Source organism: Oncorhynchus clarkii, chromosome 27 (assembly GCF_045791955.1).
Source record: "Oncorhynchus clarkii lewisi isolate Uvic-CL-2024 chromosome 27, UVic_Ocla_1.0, whole genome shotgun sequence".
Lineage (NCBI taxonomy): Eukaryota > Metazoa > Chordata > Actinopteri > Salmoniformes > Salmonidae > Oncorhynchus > Oncorhynchus clarkii.
In genome coordinates, this window is record NC_092173.1 from 17,551,731 (window position 1) to 17,569,582 (window position 17,852).

Below are 17,852 nucleotides of genomic sequence, written 5' to 3' on the forward strand. Positions count from 1 at the left end.
GACTCACTGATTAGCGTTAGCCACATTAGCCAGCATCAGCCACACATCTCAATGAGCTGGTGGGAGAGATGCTACGCTAGGCTAGAGCGATCTAGCTAAGGCAGCATTGCGGTGAGTCATTGACTGGTGTTAGCCACATTAGCCACACATCTCAGTGAGCGGGTGAGAAAGATAGTACGCTAAGCTTTGCTTCAGTGAGCTGTCCTTCATAGACAGTGACAGAAGAGAGATGAGGAAGAGGACAAAGAAAGGGAGTGGAGAAGAACTCTAGAATGAATCATCTCTCTGAATGAGGTTGAGAGGAAGCAGCCAGTGTCATATCTTTCTTTGGACTGTGTGCGTACAGTACATGTTAGTGTGTGTCTGTGTGAAGGGACAGTTACCTAATGCAGCAGTAAATCCTCTAATGACTAATGACAGTGATGTGGGGTGACGAGAGCACAGACCTGGACTCCTGAGCTGCTGCTGACACACACACACACACACACACACACACACACACACACACACACATAGACAGAGTGAAACCTGAAGCTGGAAGAGTCCTGGGCTCCTGTCCAGGGCGTTGGAGCTCAAAGGCTTTGGTGTGTGTGTGTGTACTGTACTGTACATATGTATGTGTGTATGTGTACTGTACTGTACGTACGTATGTATGTATGTATGTATGTATGTATGTATGGTTGTGTGTGTGTGTGTGTGTGTATGTGTGTGTGTGTGTGTACATGGTCCAGTACACTTGTAGTTCTGATGGCTTTGCGCCCTTTCCCTCTCCCACGCTAATGTCAAGTCACACCAGCTACACTCTCTCTCCATCCCCCTCTCTTCTCCTCGCTCTGCTTCTCAGTAGTTGAAAATCACAAGATAGTAAATGTAATCTTAATGGTCACATACACATATATAGCAGATGTTATTGCAGGAGTAGTGAAATGCTTGTGTTCCTAGCTCCAACAGTGCAGTAGTATCTAACAATACACAACAATACACACTAATCTAAAAGTAAAACAATGGAATGAATATAAATATTAGGACGATCAATATTGTACAGTATATACATATGAGATGAGTAAAGCAGTATGTAAACATTATTAAAGTGACTAGTGATTCCATGTCTAAGTATGCTCTGAGGACGCGGCTAGGGATACCGTCTGGGTGTGTACATTACATTGCTCCATATGTCATCCACTGAAGACAGAGAATATTCTATTGTGTAAGACGGTATGTCAGTCTAAAACGTCATCGTCAGTGTGTGTCCAGCTGAACCTTCTTATGGCTCTACTCTACAGTCAGTAATGGAGATAATATTCTGTGACGGTGTAGAGACAGCCAGGAGGCACACAGCCAAAAGGTCAGAGTGAACAATCTGTCCACACAAAAAGCAGAATGGAAGGGAGGGTGTTTCTCTAATTTCCCAGCACAACACTTGAATACACACCTTCGTTCTTTGACAAAATAGACAACACAGTATGGAAGCACAAGCTGAACCTTTGCTACAGAGGAGTGGGGTTCGTTACTGGTCTTTAAGACTGAGTGGGAGCCTGTTAACAACTAGTAGGGCTAGAGGTGAACTGATGAAAACTGTGTGTGTGTGAGTGAAGGCTAAGGGTTAATTGGTGTTCGTTGTTATAGTGAGAGAGCAGAACACCCAGGAGGCATCCATCCATGCCAAGGGTAAAACACACAAACACTCTCACGCACATACACACATACGCCCACACACGCACACCAAAGACTTGTGTGTTGTGAGAGGAGGAGTTGATGTGGTGGGGGCTATTGTTGGTTGGGCAGACCTCCACCTCCCAGTACATTGTGTGATGGTTAAGTGAATCTCGCTGTCCCTGCAGCCTAGCTGTGTGGTGGAGACTAGAGACATAGAGAAAGAGAGGACAGAGGGAGACAGAGAGAGGCCAGTGTTTGTAAAAGGTCTATTGAGGCCAGAGGCTCTTTGGCCTTGGGCTGCTCTAGACTGCTGCTCTAATGACCACTCTAATGGTAGCACCACTCTCACCCCCCACGGCCAGCACTGTATGTGTGTGAGTCACTTACTGCACGAACACAACGATGCCCACCCACCCACCCATCCATCCATCCACCCCCTCCTCCTCTCACAAATGTAAGTGTGTGTGTGTGTGTGTGTGCGTGCGTGCATTTTTGCGATTGTCATTTCGGTCCCATTCCCCATTGGTTTTTGTGTGTGTTTTTGGTGTATTATTCCTGGTCTTAATGGCACAGCGCTTGCCAGTTAGGGTTGGCCCTTCCACAAATACACACTCACTCAGATGTGCGAGTATTAGACCAGTAGACAGGCTGTTGAGGCAGATTACCCAGCTCTCCCTGCTGTGTGTCTCTGAACGACACCAAGTCACTTCGCCACGGGGACGAACGCTCTGCAGAGAGAGGTGTTTCACACAATAGACAGATAGCACCTAGATTTCTCACACAAACACACACCTCAACAAAAAACGCAACCAGGCAGTACCTCACCTGAAACTAACCATGACTGACAAAGCATTCACACTCAGAAACACTGGTCCCTTCAACACCAACAATACACTATCTGCTAGGTTTAACCCAGTTGTGTGTAAAAAGGCTCACAGAGCTACTGTAGAGAGTCTAGTGGGGTGGAGGAGGGAAGGGAAGCCAGGAGACAAGGTGAGAGGACATTGGGCCAGTCATTTGGACAGATAGTCAGGCATGGTTGGTCACCTTTTTTTAACTGCGGCAGGAACATAGTATACATAAACTATTTATTCCAATCGGACAAAAGTGTGAAAATAGATTTATCTCACACCCCAACAGGTTCTAAGTCAACTCCATCCCACACACTTTTGGAACGTCTTGCAATAACACTTACATTTAATGATTTGTCATTTAGCAGACGCTCTTATCCAGAGCGACTTACAGGAGCAATTAGGGTTAATTGCCTTGCTCAAGGGCACATTGAGAGAGCTTTGTCGAACCAACAACCTTTGTGTTAGTGGTTCAATGTTCTAACCACTAAGCTACCTGCTCTTTCATTCTTTCTCAATTCATTTCTCTCTCTCTCTCTTTCACCCTTTCCTTCCCTCCATCTCTTGTTGGGGTGTTTGTGTCACGCCTAGGAGTATCACTCCCTCTCTCCCTCCATCCACTCATCTCGCCCCAGACAAAATTATCCTTTAGTTTCCTGCCGGGCAGCCAGGGCCCTCAGGTGGCTGGGTCCGGGGAGCTGAGTGTGACTGGGTCCGGGGAGCTGAGTGTGACTGGGTCCGGGGAGCTGAGTGTGACTGGGTCCGGGGGAGCTGAGTGTGACTGGGTCCGGGGGAGCTGAGTGTGACTGGGTCCGGGGAACTGAGTGTGACTGGGTTCGGGGAGCTGAGTGTGACTGGGTCCAGGGAACTGAGTGTGACTGGGTCCGGGGAGCAGAGTGTGACTGGGTCCGGGGAACTGAGTGTGACTGGGTCCGGGGAGCTGAGTGTGACTGGGTCCGGGGAGCTGAGTGTGACTGGGTCCCGGGAGCTGAGTGTGACTGGGTCCGGGGAACTGAGTGTGACTGGGTCCGGGGAACTGAGTGTGACTGGGTCCGGGGAGCTGAGTGTGACTGGGTCCGGGAAGCTGAGTGTGACTGGGTCCGGGGAGCTGAGTGTGACTGGGTCCGGGGAGCTGAGTGAGTCTTAAGTTGATGGAACATACTTTGGGAATATGTGAGGGTGATACATGATATGTTTTTGAAGAGTGTTGGCAAGTGTATGAGGGAAATATGCCATCTATAAATTCTGCCTAGCTACTCAGGGATAGGGATAAAGAACAACACACACACGCCTCCCCTTTTCTGTGGTCCTCAGAGAGCTGCCTCCGGAACTGACTGAGGAAGTGTGTTAATGGTTGCCAAATGTCCAGTGGGCTCTGGTCTGCCCTGCTTCTAAACATGTGTTTAGACCAGACAACATCAGAAATCACCTATTGACCCCTCAGTATACCTTGAAGGAAAGCACACACACATATGTAAACACATACACAGATGCATGAACAAACACATGTACATGTTTGTCATTTAGCAGATACTCTTATCCAGAGCAACTTATCGTAGTGAGTGGATACATTTCAATTATTTTCATACTGTCACTTGTGGGAATCGAACCCACAACCCTGGCGATGCAAGTACTATGCTCTACCAACTGAGCCAAACTAGACCAAGAAAAACACACACAATGGTAGGCCTACTCTGACACACATGCACACTTTTACCAGATAACATACTCAAGTCAAAGTGCAGGGGTTGTCGACTGCAAACATGCCTGCTTCCAGATGTCTGATGGAGAGAGAGAAAGACTGCAGAGAGATAGACGCCACAAAAAAGAGAAGAGGGGCCAGGCTTTAACTCTAGGGAATTTTCAAGGTCCAAAGTCTGGAGAGAGAGTGTGTAGACAGAAGTGAAGTGTGTGTGTGTGTATATATATATATATATATATATATATATACACACACATACACACACACACACACACGCACACAACAGGACTGTAACTCTGGCCCAGCTGCCAAACGATTCAAAACCAGGAGAGGAAGAACAGAAAGAAAAAGAGAGGACAAATTGCTCCTGCCTGTGAAGTCCGATGTGCCCCTGCCTGTGAAGTCTGTGATGTGCTCCTGCCTGTGAAGTCCAATGTGCCCCTGCCTGTGAAGTCCGATGTGCCCCTGCCTGTGAAGTCTGTGATGTGCTCCTGCCTGTGAAGTCCAATGTGCCCCTGCCTGTGAAGTCCGATGTGCCCCTGCCTGTGAAGTCTGTGATGTGCTCCTGCCTGTGAAGTCCAATGTGCCCCTGCCTGTGAAGTCCGATGTGCCCCTGCCTGTGAAGTCTGATGTGCCCCTGCCTGTGAAGTCCAATGTGCCCCTGCCTGTGAAGTCCAATGTGCCCCTGCCTGTGAAGTCCGATGTGCCCCTGCTTGTGAAGTCCAATGTGCCCCTGCCTGTGAAGTCCAATGTGCCCCTGCCTGTGAAGTCCAATGTGCCCCTGCCTGTGAAGTCCAATGTGCCCCTGCCTGTGAAGTCCAATGTGCCCCTGCCTGTGAAGTCCGATGTGCCCCTGCCTGTGAAGTCTGTGATGTGCTCCTGCCTGTGAAGTCCAATGTGCCCCTGCCTGTGAAGTCCAATGTGCCCCTGCCTGTGAAGTCCGATGTGCCCCTGCCTGTGAAGTCCAATGTGACCCTGCCTGTGAAGTCCAATGTGCCCCTGCCTGTGAAGTCCAATGTGCCCCTGCCTGTGAAGTCCAATGTGCCCCTGCCTGTGAAGTCTGTGATGTGCCCCTGCCTGAAGTCCAATGTGCCCCTGCCTGTGAAGTCCAATGTGCCCCTGCCTGTGAAGTATAATGTGCGAACGAGCCGTTTAAAGAAAACAAAAGCCGAGTCATTCCTCCACATTCCCACGACTCCCCTTCCTCCATGTCTCCCTGTTACAGTAAGTTACCCAACACCTCTCTCCTCCTGGGAATAGTTAGAACAGATGAATCAGCCACGGGACAAAACAGACGAGTGTTACACAGCTGCTCTACAGTTGAGGCTATTTCCTACTATGAGAGGTGACCGACTTACTGACTGACACCATATTGAAAGGCTTCCTTCTATCATTTGAATGATAACTAGGGCCAGGAGGTTTTGCAAAAGTTTTAAAAAAAAGAAAGAAAGCAGGCTAAAAATTCACAACTGTGAGAGAGAAGTCAAGTAACGACTAGAAAGAGAAGAATAGAGAGAAGTCAAGTAACGACTAGAAAGAGAAGAATAGAGAGAAGTCAAGTAAAGAATAGAAAGAGAAGAACAGAGAGAAGTCAAGTAAAGACTAGAAAGAGAAGAACAGAGAGAAGTCAAGTAAAGAATAGAAAGAGAAGAATAGAGATAAGTCAAGTAACGACTAGAAAGAGAAGAACAGAGATAAGTCAAGTAAAGACTAGAAAGAGAAGAACAGAGAGAAGTCAAGTAAAGACTAGAAAGAGAAGAATAGAGAGAAGTCAAGTAAAGAATAGAAAGAGAAGAACAGAGAGAAGTCAAGTAAAGAATAGAAAGAGAAGAACAGAGAGAAGTCAAGTAAAGAATAGAAAGAGAAGAACAGAGAGAAAAAGGAAAGCCAGACATGTCTCACCATCAGCTCATCTAATTTATCAGCGTTAGTTTGTCAGCCTTATTAAAATACTTAACAACCTAATGCTTCAGACATTAGATTCTTCCCCTAGTTCATTCCTTGCTTTAAGGCTGGTTTGTAACTCAGTAACATTGATTTTACAGGAGCAATGTAACTTTATCAGGACTCTGCTACTGTTTCCAGGCTCTGGATGGAAACGAGTCAACGGCAGCAGAACTGCCTGATGACTTATCCCTTCCTCATTTACATCCACTCCTACAGCATATCCCTGGACTACTCTCTGCTGCTTCTAACTAATATCTCAGTTCAAATACCTTGGCTGCCATAGTTTCTGCGGGGAAAAGAGGTTCATGTTACCCAGCCGACAACATTAAAATGCCAGAGGGCGACTAAAGTCAATTTGCACGAGACGCTAAAATAATTAGTGGGGCACAGTGTTTACATCAATGGGTCAGGATGGGGGGGCTGGTGTGTGTATGTGTACGTGCTGTGTGTGTGTACATTATGTGTCTGCTCTTTTCTCTAGGGTCACTTGAGACTCAACTTTACAGCATAGGATTTACTTTAACAGAGTATTCACCTTACCCCTGCCAAATAGGAAACTAGTGACAGAGCTCAGCCATGCCAACAGTGTAGCCTCCCTAAGACCACTAATGACTGAGAAAAGAGAACACTGTTTACTGTTAGAGTTCAAGGTTACAAGGATAATCACTCATTTGACAGAAAAAGTGTGTGTGTGTGTGTGTGTGTTACATAAACATTTTCCCGGATGCAATTTTGAGCGTTCCAAGTGGTTCCTTTTGGTTTTCCCAGTGAAACATTAGGAGCAGAGCGACTGGCCAGGAAGACGAGGAGGAAATCGTTTAGGCTCCATTAGTGCCAAATTGTATCCTGGTTTTCCCAGTTTTCCTGGTCTGGACAGTTTTCCTGGTCTGGCCAGTTTTCCTGGTCTGGCCAGGGCTTTTCCCAAGCTGTGGACTGTCTCAGACGGAGAGTCTAAACACAGGGCTGTGTTTGGGTTAGCTACACATACTGGTTTACAGGAAAAAGGAGAAAATACTAAATCAAATATTATAAGGAGGAAGGGAGAGAGAGAAGGAGAGAAGGAGAGAAATGAGAGGAGTAGAGCGAGAGAGTAGAGCGAGAGAAAAGATGTGATGAAAGAAAGGAAAGATGTTTACTGTAGGATGGTTTTTCATCACAGATTTCCTGTACTAGAGGAGGACTGTGAGTCTACAAGAGGACAGCATGTGTTCCTAATTAGTCTAAATGAGTTGAGATGCTTCATTAGGTACTGTGTGTTTATTAGGCTTTACTACAAAGCTGCTGCTCTGGGAATCTGTCCTTGGGTCAGTTTAACACACTGCCTGAAAGGTCTTCACTCATATTACTAATACACCCAGTCCAAAAATATAGATCCTAACTAGTGAGCTGGTAAATTCAGCATCTCAAGTTCGGATCCCAAGTCTTCTCTTGCCCCAAACCATGAATACAAGGAGATGCAGCAAGTCGAAACCTTGATGCACTTACTGTGACTGGCCCCTGTGCTATATGTGATCGGTGTGTGCTGTGAAGCTCAGACACTAGCCCGTGTGATGCTCATTTAGTGAATTATGTAGCGCTGACCAGAGGGCTGGCTGGTTAGAGGCTACTCAGTTAGCTAGCCTAGCTCTTTCTGCCATAGGCTTTAATAGAGTAGTTAGCTACAGTAGCCTCTTACTCCCAGGCTGTAAGAATGACATAGGGGGTAATGGGGACCTTGAGGGTTTGGGGTGCTTGTTATATCAGCACTCGGAGCAAAAATACATGCGCACACACAGGGAAGCCCCAATTAGGAGATGAGAGAGTGGGAACACTAGGGGGTGAGGAGACTTTCACAGAGCCAGTGGAAATGCCAGGACTAGCTGCCAGAGAAAATACACACGCTTCACAGCCAGGCACCTTCCCGGCGCCTCCTGTCTCTCACCCTCATCTCTGCTGCTGGATAATTGCATTAAGTGTGTTTGTAACCCCCATGGGGCAGTGCTCACTGTTCATCCACACACACAACCCCCTCCCAGTGGTGGGTTGTGTATAGGCCAGATCAAAGGGTTAGTTTTAATAGGAGCAGGGCAACACAGAGCAGAGCTGGTGTTGACTGCTGAACCTACTCTTCTGGAGTAGGACTTACAGGGCTGAGGGAAATAAAGCACTCCACATACACACATAACAACACTGACAGAGCACAGAGCGCACACACGCGCACACACACACACACACACACACACACACACACACACACACACACACACACACACACACAGTGATTCCGGTATGCTTACAGTATATGCAAAAACACATGCTACAAGCACACACAATACCCACATCTCCCCACTCCATACAGAGGCATTAATATAAGCAGTATGTGCAGGGAAGTTTGGCAGTATACATGACTTCATATAGTCTGAGCAGGCCTCACAGCCTTACAGCCTTCATTGAAAACACATGTTCTCAGGAGGGAGTTTGTGTGTGTGACAAAACTGTGTGTCAGTGTGTGTGACAAAACTGTGTGTCAGTGTGTATGTGTGTGTGTGTGGGGGGGGTTCTTTGTGTGTTTATGGGTTCTGAATACATTTCCGCTCTCACATGAGGGGTGTACAGCCTGTGTGTATGAAATTAAACACACACGGTATGCGTTTGTGTATGTGTGTTTCATAAGCCGGCTGGTCTGGGTTATTTTGAGGCATATTGGAGAGAGCTGTGCTCAGTGCACTTGGCCAGCACCCTCTAGCCTTGGGAGAGCTGAACTTATGAATTCATTTTGATGGTGTTGAGCACTAGGGTGTGTCTGTGTTATTATATAGAAGGAAAAATGGGTAAGGGAATGCACACTCACACTAAACAAAAACACAGATGAATATTAATAGAACAATTTCTCCTATTATCACACAAATCACAAAGTAAGAGGTAACCAAAAATGAAGCCCAGGGAAAAGGCTGGCCTATGAACATGTGTATGGCCTGATGTTTCACAGCCTCTCTGTCCTCCTCCTCCTCTTTCCCCTCCTCCTAGACAATGAGGACTAAATTAGATTGATAAGGATCTGGGAAAGAGTTCAAATCAAAAGACAGAGACGTTCACATCTGGTTCTATGCTGCTGTCGTCAAATGAATGGTTCTTACTTAAGCTGTGTGCTGCTGGAATGTGATAACTTGAGCTTCCTGCAATACTGATAACAACAGGGGGGGGGGGGGGGAGACAGGGAGGAAAGAGGGAGACAGCGAGAGACAGGGAGGAAAGAGAGAGAGAGAGAGACAGGGAGGAAATAGGGAGACAGCGAGAGACAGGGAGGAAAGAGGGAGACAGCGAGAGACAGGGAGGAAAGAGGGAGACAACGAGAGACAGGGAGGAGAGAGGGAGACAGCGAGAGACAGGGAGGAGAGAGGGAGACAGCGAGAGACAGGGAGGAAAGAGAGAGAGCGAGAGACAGGGAGGAAAGAGAGAGACAGTGAGAGACAGGGAGGAAAGAAAGAGACAGCGAGAGACAGGGAGGAAAGAGGGAGACAGCGAGAGACAGGGAGGAAAGAGGGAGACAGCGAGAGACAGGGAGGAAAAAGGGAGACAGCGAGAGACAGGGAGGGAAGAGGGAGACAGCGAGAGACAGGGAGGGAAGAGGGAGACAGCGAGAGACAGGGAGGAAAGAGGGAGACAGCGAGAGACAGGGAGGGAAGAGGGAGACAGCGAGAGACAGGGAGGGAAGAGGGAGACAGCGAGAGACAGGGAGGGAAGAGGGAGACAGCGAGAGACAGGGAGGAAAGAGGGAGACAGCGAGAGACAGGGAGGGAAGAGGGAGACAGCGAGAGACAGGGAGGGAAGAGGGAGACAGCGAGAGACAGGGAGGAAAGAGGGAGACAGCGAGAGACAGGGAGGGAAGAGGGAGACAGCGAGAGACAGGGAGGGAAGAGGGAGACAGCGAGAGACAGGGAGGGAAGAGGGAGACAGCGAGAGACAGGGATGAAAGAGGGAGACAGCGAGATCCAGGGAGGAAAGAGGGAGACAGCGAGAGACAGGGAGGGAAGAGGGAGACAGCGAGAGACAGGGAGGGAAGAGGGAGACAGCGAGAGACAGGGAGGAAAGAGGGAGACAGCGAGAGACAGGGAGGGAAGAGGGAGACAGCGAGAGACAGGGAGGGAAGAGGGAGACAGCGAGAGACAGGGAGGGAAGAGGGAGACAGCGAGAGACAGGGATGAAAGAGGGAGACAGCGAGATCCAGGGAGGAAAGAGGGAGACAGCGAGAGACAGGGAGGGAAGAGGGAGACAGCGAGAGACAGGGAGGGAAGAGGGAGACAGCGAGAGACAGGGATGAAAGAGGGAGACAGCGAGATCCAGGGAGGAAAGAGGGAGACAGCGAGAGACAGGGAGGGAAGAGGGAGACAGCGAGAGACAGGGAGGGAAGAGGGAGACAGCGAGAGACAGGGAGGAAATAGGGAGACAGCGAGAGACAGGGAGGAAAGAGGGAGACAGCGAGAGACAGGGAGGAAAGAGGGAGACAGCGAGAGACAGGGATGAAAGAGGGAGACAGCGAGAGACAGGGAGGAAAGAGGGAGACAGCGAGAGACAGGGAGGAAAGAGGGAGACAGCGAGAGACAGGGATGAAAGAGGGAGACAGCGAGATCCAGGGAGGAAAGAGGGAGACAGCGAGAGACAGGGGACAGGGGGAGAAAAAGAGGGCATTCAAGAGACAGCAATGGACTGCACAAGCAGCAAAATATAAAAAACAAACACTTGCAGTATACCTGCATAAACGTGCACTTTCTGCACTTTCACAATCATATAAAACCTCATGACACACAGACAACACACAACTGCATATTACAACAAATTCAAGACAGAAGAAAAGGACAAAGAAAGAGCTCACTAAGAAAAGTGTCAGGTTGGTTTTGGGCCGACAGTGAAGCAGCAGAGGTGCTGACAGAACCAGTGGACATCACATCAGAGAGGTTCACGTTCTGTCCCTCTCGCTTTCTTTCTTTTCCTCGCTCTTCTATGTTTTCCTAGAGATGACGCTGCTGCTGATGAGGCTGACTCTGAAGGAGCATGTCCTTTCGCTGTCTCTCTCTCTCTTTATTTCTTTCTCTTCATCATTCTCTACCTATGGCCGCACACAGGAAGCCAGGGTGGAATTCCCAAGCGGACATTTTTCACGTTCCACCGGTGATTGGAAACACACTCCAGTAAACCAGCCATGGGACCTAATGTCCAGGTGAGGAGGGAAAGACTGCTCCCTCACTCCGTTAGCTGGAAGGTGACTTGGCTGGAGGGGTGTGTGTGTTGCCCACTACAATGAATACACAAAGACTGCCTCTGTGGCTGGAGTGGACCAGGTGAGCAGATATCATCTAACATACACACACACCTGCAGAGGAAATGACCTGCAGCATCTCCACACCTGGATACTGAGGCCTGGGGCTGACCGACCAGGGGAGGAAGGGAGAGAGAGAAAGACATGGCAGAGAGGACGGGAAGAAAGGGGGGCAGGCAGTCTTCACCTGACCATTCTATGACACTGACTTCCCCTATACCATTGGAAACCATGGTAATGCCCTTTCAACCCTCCAGCCCGGCCAATCCCTCAACAGCTCCTAATTTCAATTCCACAACTCCACCCATACAGGGACAAAACCATAAGGAGACCAAAATAATTACAAAACAACCATTGTGTGCCATTTGGGCTTTGTGAAATAGCAAAGTTTCCCCTCCAATTACTTAGGTGGGGCGATGTTCCCCCACATTCTAACTCCAACAGGACTGAACAGAACATTTTAGATTTTCTAGACGGAAATAGAAAGAAAGACAGCGAGACACTAGAAAAAAATGAGTGACAAAGAAACCTTTTTTTTTATGAATCTCTCTCTTTCTATCCATCTCTCTTTCTATCCATCTCTCTTTCTATCCATCTCTCTTTCTATCCATCTCTCTTTCTATCCATCTCTCTCTTTCTATCCATCTCTCTCTTTCTATCCATCTCTCTCTTTCTATCCATCTCTCTTTATATCCATCTCTCTTTCTATCCATCTCTCTCTTTCTATCCATCTCTCTCTTTCTATCCATCTCTCTCTTTCTATCCATCTCTCTCTTTCTATCCATCTATCTTTCTATCCATCTCTCTCTTTCTATCCATCTATCTTTCTATCCATCTCTCTCTTTCTATCCATCTCTCTCTTTATCCATCTCTCTCTTTCTATCCATCTCTCTCTTTCTATCCATCTCTCTCTTTCTATCCATCTCTCTCTCTCTCTCTTTATATCCATCTCTCTTTCTATCCATCTCTCTCTTTACCCATCTCTCTCTTTCTATCCATCCATCTCTCTCTTTCTATCCATCTCTCTTTCTATCCATCTCTCTTTCTATCCATCTCTCTCTTTCTATCCATCTCTCTCTTTCTATCCATCTCTCTCTTTCTATCCATCTCTCTCTTTATCCATCTCTCTCTTTCTATCCATCTCTCTCTTTCTATCCATCTCTCTCTTTCTATCCATCTCTCTCTTTCTATCCATCCCTCTCTTTCTATCCATCCCTCTCTTTCTATCCATCCCTCTCTTTCTATCCATCCCTCTCTTTCTATCCATCCCTCTCTTTCTATCCATCCCTCTCTTTCTATCCATCCCTCTCTTTCTATCCATCCCTCTCTTTCTATTCATCCCTCTCTTTCTATTCATCCCTCTTTCTATCCATCCCTCTCTTTCTATCCATCCCTCTCTTTCTATCCATCTTTCTATCCATCCCTCTCTTTCTATCCATCCCTCTCTTTCTATCCATCCCTCTCTTTCTATCCATCCCTCTCTTTCTATCCATCTCTTTCTATCCATCCCTCTCTTTCTATCCATCTCTTTCTATCCATCCCTCTCTTTCTATCCATCTCTCTCTCGCTTCGTCTCCTCATCGTGAGTGCTTTCTCATTTTCCATCGCCTATTCATTTTTAAGGAGGGAGTGTGTTGGAGTGCGGTGGCGTGCATTAGCGTTACTCTGCTCTGCCTCTGCTAGCTAGGTGTAAAAAAGACCATTACAGCAGCCGGCTGTGGGGCCATCCGGATCGATCCATTATGGAGCTGAGAGGGCCGGTTGGGTCCTACTTTAACACCCCGCCCAGTGGATTATCCCACACCGCAATGGAGACACTGTCAAAGAGAGTTAGTGTCAGGGAGACGAGGGGGAGATGGGAGGGTAGGAGGGGGGTAGAGAGAGGGGTGTGTGTGAGGCATATGAGGCATATGATGGTGAGAGAGAGGGAGGTATGAAGTGATAGGAATGGAGGGAAAGAGAGAAGGAGAAAGTGAGTGTTGTCCCCAAACTTTACTGGGTGTCTAGTCGACTTGTCAGTGTTAACCATGATGACAAGGACTTCTCCCCTGGAGAGACATAAGGGATGGAGAGACAATGTTCCTGGGCTGTCTATACCCAGAGAAACACATCCATCCACGCTGGTGTGTCCACAACAGCCCAGTGCCTTACATGGAGGGTAAAGGGGCACTCTGCAGCTTGGTATGAGGTCATTGGTATTTAGGGATGGCATTGTCTCCAAACTGACATGTCGTCCCCAAATTGACACTACACCCCCTGCCATGCAGGCTTAGGGTGTGTGGGTATGTTGGCATCTGTGTGTGTGTGTGTCCCTCCCACACAGACACCCCTTCTACATATACACATAGACATATCCATGACAGTTAAGAGAGACACTTACAGGGGTCTGGAGTGTCCTAGCAGATGTAACCTCATACCCCCACTCACACACCCTATATATAGTGTGCAGGTTGAACGGGGAACACACAGCAGATGTACCCTCACAACCCCACTCACACACTCTATATACAGTGTGCAGGTTGAACGGGGAACACACAGCAGATGTACCCTCACACCCCCACTCTACAGTGTGCAGGTTGAACGGGGAACACACAGCAGATGTACCCTCACACCCCCTACAGTGTGCAGGTTGAACGGGGAACACACAGCAGATGCCCGACACCCCCTACAGTGTGCAGGTTGAACGGGGAACACACAGCAGATGCCCGACACCCCCTACAGTGTGCAGGTTGAACGGGGAACACACAGCAGATGCCCGACACCCCCTACAGTGTGCAGGTTGAACGGGGAACACACAGCAGATGTACCCTCACACCCCCTACAGTGTGCAGGTTGAACGGGGAACACACAGCAGATGTACCCTCACACCCCCTACAGTGTGCAGGTTGAACGGGGAACACACAGCAGATGTACCCTCACACCCCCTACAGTGTGCAGGTTGAACGGGGAACACACAGCAGATGCCCGACACCCCCTACAGTGTGCAGGTTGAACGGGGAACACACAGCAGATGTACCCTCACACCCCCTACAGTGTGCAGGTTGAACGGGGAACACACAGCAGATGTACCCTCACACCCGCTACAGTGTGCAGGTTGAACGGGGAACACACAGCAGATGTACCCTCACACCCCCTACAGTGTGCAGGTTGAACGGGGAACACACAGCAGATGTACCCTCACACCCCCTACAGTGTGCAGGTTGAACGGGGAACACACAGCAGATGTACCCTCACACCCCCTACAGTGTGCAGGTTGAACGGGGAACACACAGCAGATGTACCCTCACACCCCCTACAGTGTGCAGGTTGAACGGGGAACACACAGCAGATGTACCCTCACACCCCCTACAGTGTGCAGGTTGAACGGGGAACACACAGCAGATGTACCCTCACACCCCCTACAGTGTGCAGGTTGAACGGGGAACACACAGCAGATGTACCCTCACACCCCCTACAGTGTGCAGGTTGAACGGGGAACACACAGCAGATGCCCGACACCCCCTACAGTGTGCAGGTTGAACGGGGAACACACAGCAGATGTACCCTCACACCCCCTACAGTGTGCAGGTTGAACGGGGAACACACAGCAGATGTACCCTCACACCCGCTACAGTGTGCAGGTTGAACGGGGAACACACAGCAGATGTACCCTCACACCCCCTACAGTGTGCAGGTTGAACGGGGAACACACAGCAGATGTACCCTCACACCCCCTACAGTGTGCAGGTTGAACGGGGAACACACAGCAGATGCCCGACACCCCCTACAGTGTGCAGGTTGAACGGGGAACACACAGCAGATGTACCCTCACACCCCCTACAGTGTGCAGGTTGAACGGGGAACACACAGCAGATGTACCCTCACACCCCCTACAGTGTGCAGGTTGAACGGGGAACACACAGCAGATGTACCCTCACACCCCCTACAGTGTGCAGGTTGAACGGGGAACACACAGCAGATGCCCGACACCCCCTACAGTGTGCAGGTTGAACGGGGAACACACAGCAGATGCCCGACACCCCCTACAGTGTGCAGGTTGAACGGGGAACACACAGCAGATGCCCGACACCCCCTACAGTGTGCAGGTTGAACGGGGAACACACAGCAGATGTACCCTCACACCCCCTACAGTGTGCAGGTTAAACGGGGAACACACAGCAGATGCCCGACACCCCCTACAGTGTGCAGGTTGAACGGGGAACACACAGCAGATGCCCGACACCCCCTACAGTGTGCAGGTTGAACGGGGAACACACAGCAGATGCCCGACACCCCCTACCTACAGTGTGCAGGTTGAACGAGGAACACACAGCAGATGTACCCTCACACCCCCTACAGTGTGCAGGTTGAACGGGGAACACACAGCAGATGCCCGACACCCCCTACAGTGTGCAGGTTGAACGGGGAACACACAGCAGATGCCCGACACCCCCTACAGTGTGCAGGTTGAACGGGGAACACACAGCAGATGTACCCTCACACCCCCTACAGTGTGCAGGTTGAACGGGGACACATTGGTGTTTTTAAAGTTGCTCTAAACAGCAGCTGTTCAGTCTACACACACACACTGCCAGGGCCGCACACACACACAAATATCACTCACACACACATAAATATCACTCACACACACATAAATATCACTCACACACACATAAATATCACTCACACACACATAAATATCACTCACACAAATATCACACACACAGGAAAACATATGGTGTACACTGGCACAGCACTTCAAACAATCCTAGTGAGATCAGCACAGTGCCCCCCCCCCACCCCCCCCCCCACACACACACATTCCCTCCTGCTCAAATGTGCACTAACACAACAACACACTAATCAATGTCCAATGTCACACACATACTCTTCCAGCTTCCATCCATTTCATGCACCCACACAATAAATCCTTACTTGTGGTCAACCCCCCCCCCCCCCCCCATCTCCCTCAAGTCTTAAAGAAAGACCACACACACACACAAAAAATCTAGGCAGCTACCAAAACACATTTACTGTCATCTCCCCAGGAAGGAAAGGAAGAAAGAAAAGGACAGAGGGAGGGAGAGATAGCGGGAGGGATAGAAAAGCCAGGCCTGCGTGTCTCTCTCTCTCACTCCCCCTGTCCCCTCTCGCTCGCTCTCCGTCTCTAACCCTCTCTCTCCAACCCTCCCTGTCTGTCTCTCTAACCCTCCCTCGGTCTCTCGCACCCTCCCTCGGTCTCTCTAACCCTCCCTCGGTCTCTCTAACCCTCCCTCGGTCTCTCTAACCCTCCCTCGGTCTCTCTAACCCTCCCTCGGTCTCTCTAACCCTCACTCGGTCTCTCTAACCCTCCCTCGGTCTCTCTAACCCTCCCTCGGTCTCTCTAACCCTCCCTCGGTCTCTCTAACCCTCCCTCGGTCTCTCTAACTCTCCCTGGTGTCTCTTTAACCCTCCCTCGGTCTCTCTAACCCTCCCTCGGTCTCTCTAACCCTCCCTCGGTCTCTCTCGGTCTCTCTAACCCTCCCTCGGTCTCTCTAACCCTCCCTCGGTCTTTCTAACCCTCCCTCAGTCTCTCTAACCCTCCCTCGGTCTCTCTCGGTCTCTCTAACCCTCCCTCGGTCTTTCTAACCCTCCCTCGGTCTCTCTAACCCTCTTAGGTCGCTCTAACCCTCCCCCTCTCTCTCGCTCTAACCCTCCCCCTCTCTCTCGCTCTAACCCTCCCTCTCTCTCGCTCTAACCCTCCCCCTCTCTCTCTCTCTAACCCTCCCTCTCTCTAACCCTACCTCTCTCTCTAACCCTCCCTCTCTCTCTAACCCTCCTTCTCTCACTCAGTCAGACAAAGTGGTGCGGTTATAAGAATGGTATCATTCACTGGCTGATTACAGGGGTGTGATGACGAAACAGATGTCTCTGTTAGAACTGTGACCCCAGGCGGTGCCACCTCAACTTATTGTCCTGGTAACCCCCAGGTCGCTGGAAGAAGTGAAACCTTTAGAGAGCAGAGGGGACAAGGACCCCATTGATGGGAGGAGAGACAGAATGGGGATGGGGAAAAGGAAGGGTAGATGGGGAGGTGAGGTCACGGGTAATGAAAGAAAGACATTCCCCCCAATTTCCTTAAAGGAAGAGATCATATGGCATAATGGTAGAGTTGTGAATGTGGCCACTATCTCTCCACACACAGGAGGCCTTTATGGCTGCTCAGGTAATTGTGGGGTGTAGGGTTAAGGATCAGTTGCTGTGTGTGTGTGTGTGTGTGTGTGTGTGTGTGTGTGCGCGCGTGCGTGCGCCCGTCTACCTTCCTAGGTCCGTTCAGCTATGAAGGGACTCACCCATCCTTCCTTCGATTCCTCCATTCATTGTATCCCTCCACCTCTTACTACAACAGCTGGGGAGACCCCCTGCCCTGGACGATACGTGA

General features: G+C 49.5%; 1 protein-coding gene across 8 annotated transcripts in view; it reads right to left on the reverse strand.

The window, feature by feature from the left end:
• LOC139385673 (BCAS3 microtubule associated cell migration factor-like) overlaps positions 1 to 17,852 on the reverse strand; it is a 342,007-nt gene that overhangs the window by 160,687 nt on the left and 163,468 nt on the right. The gene's annotated exons all lie outside the window — the stretch shown is intronic.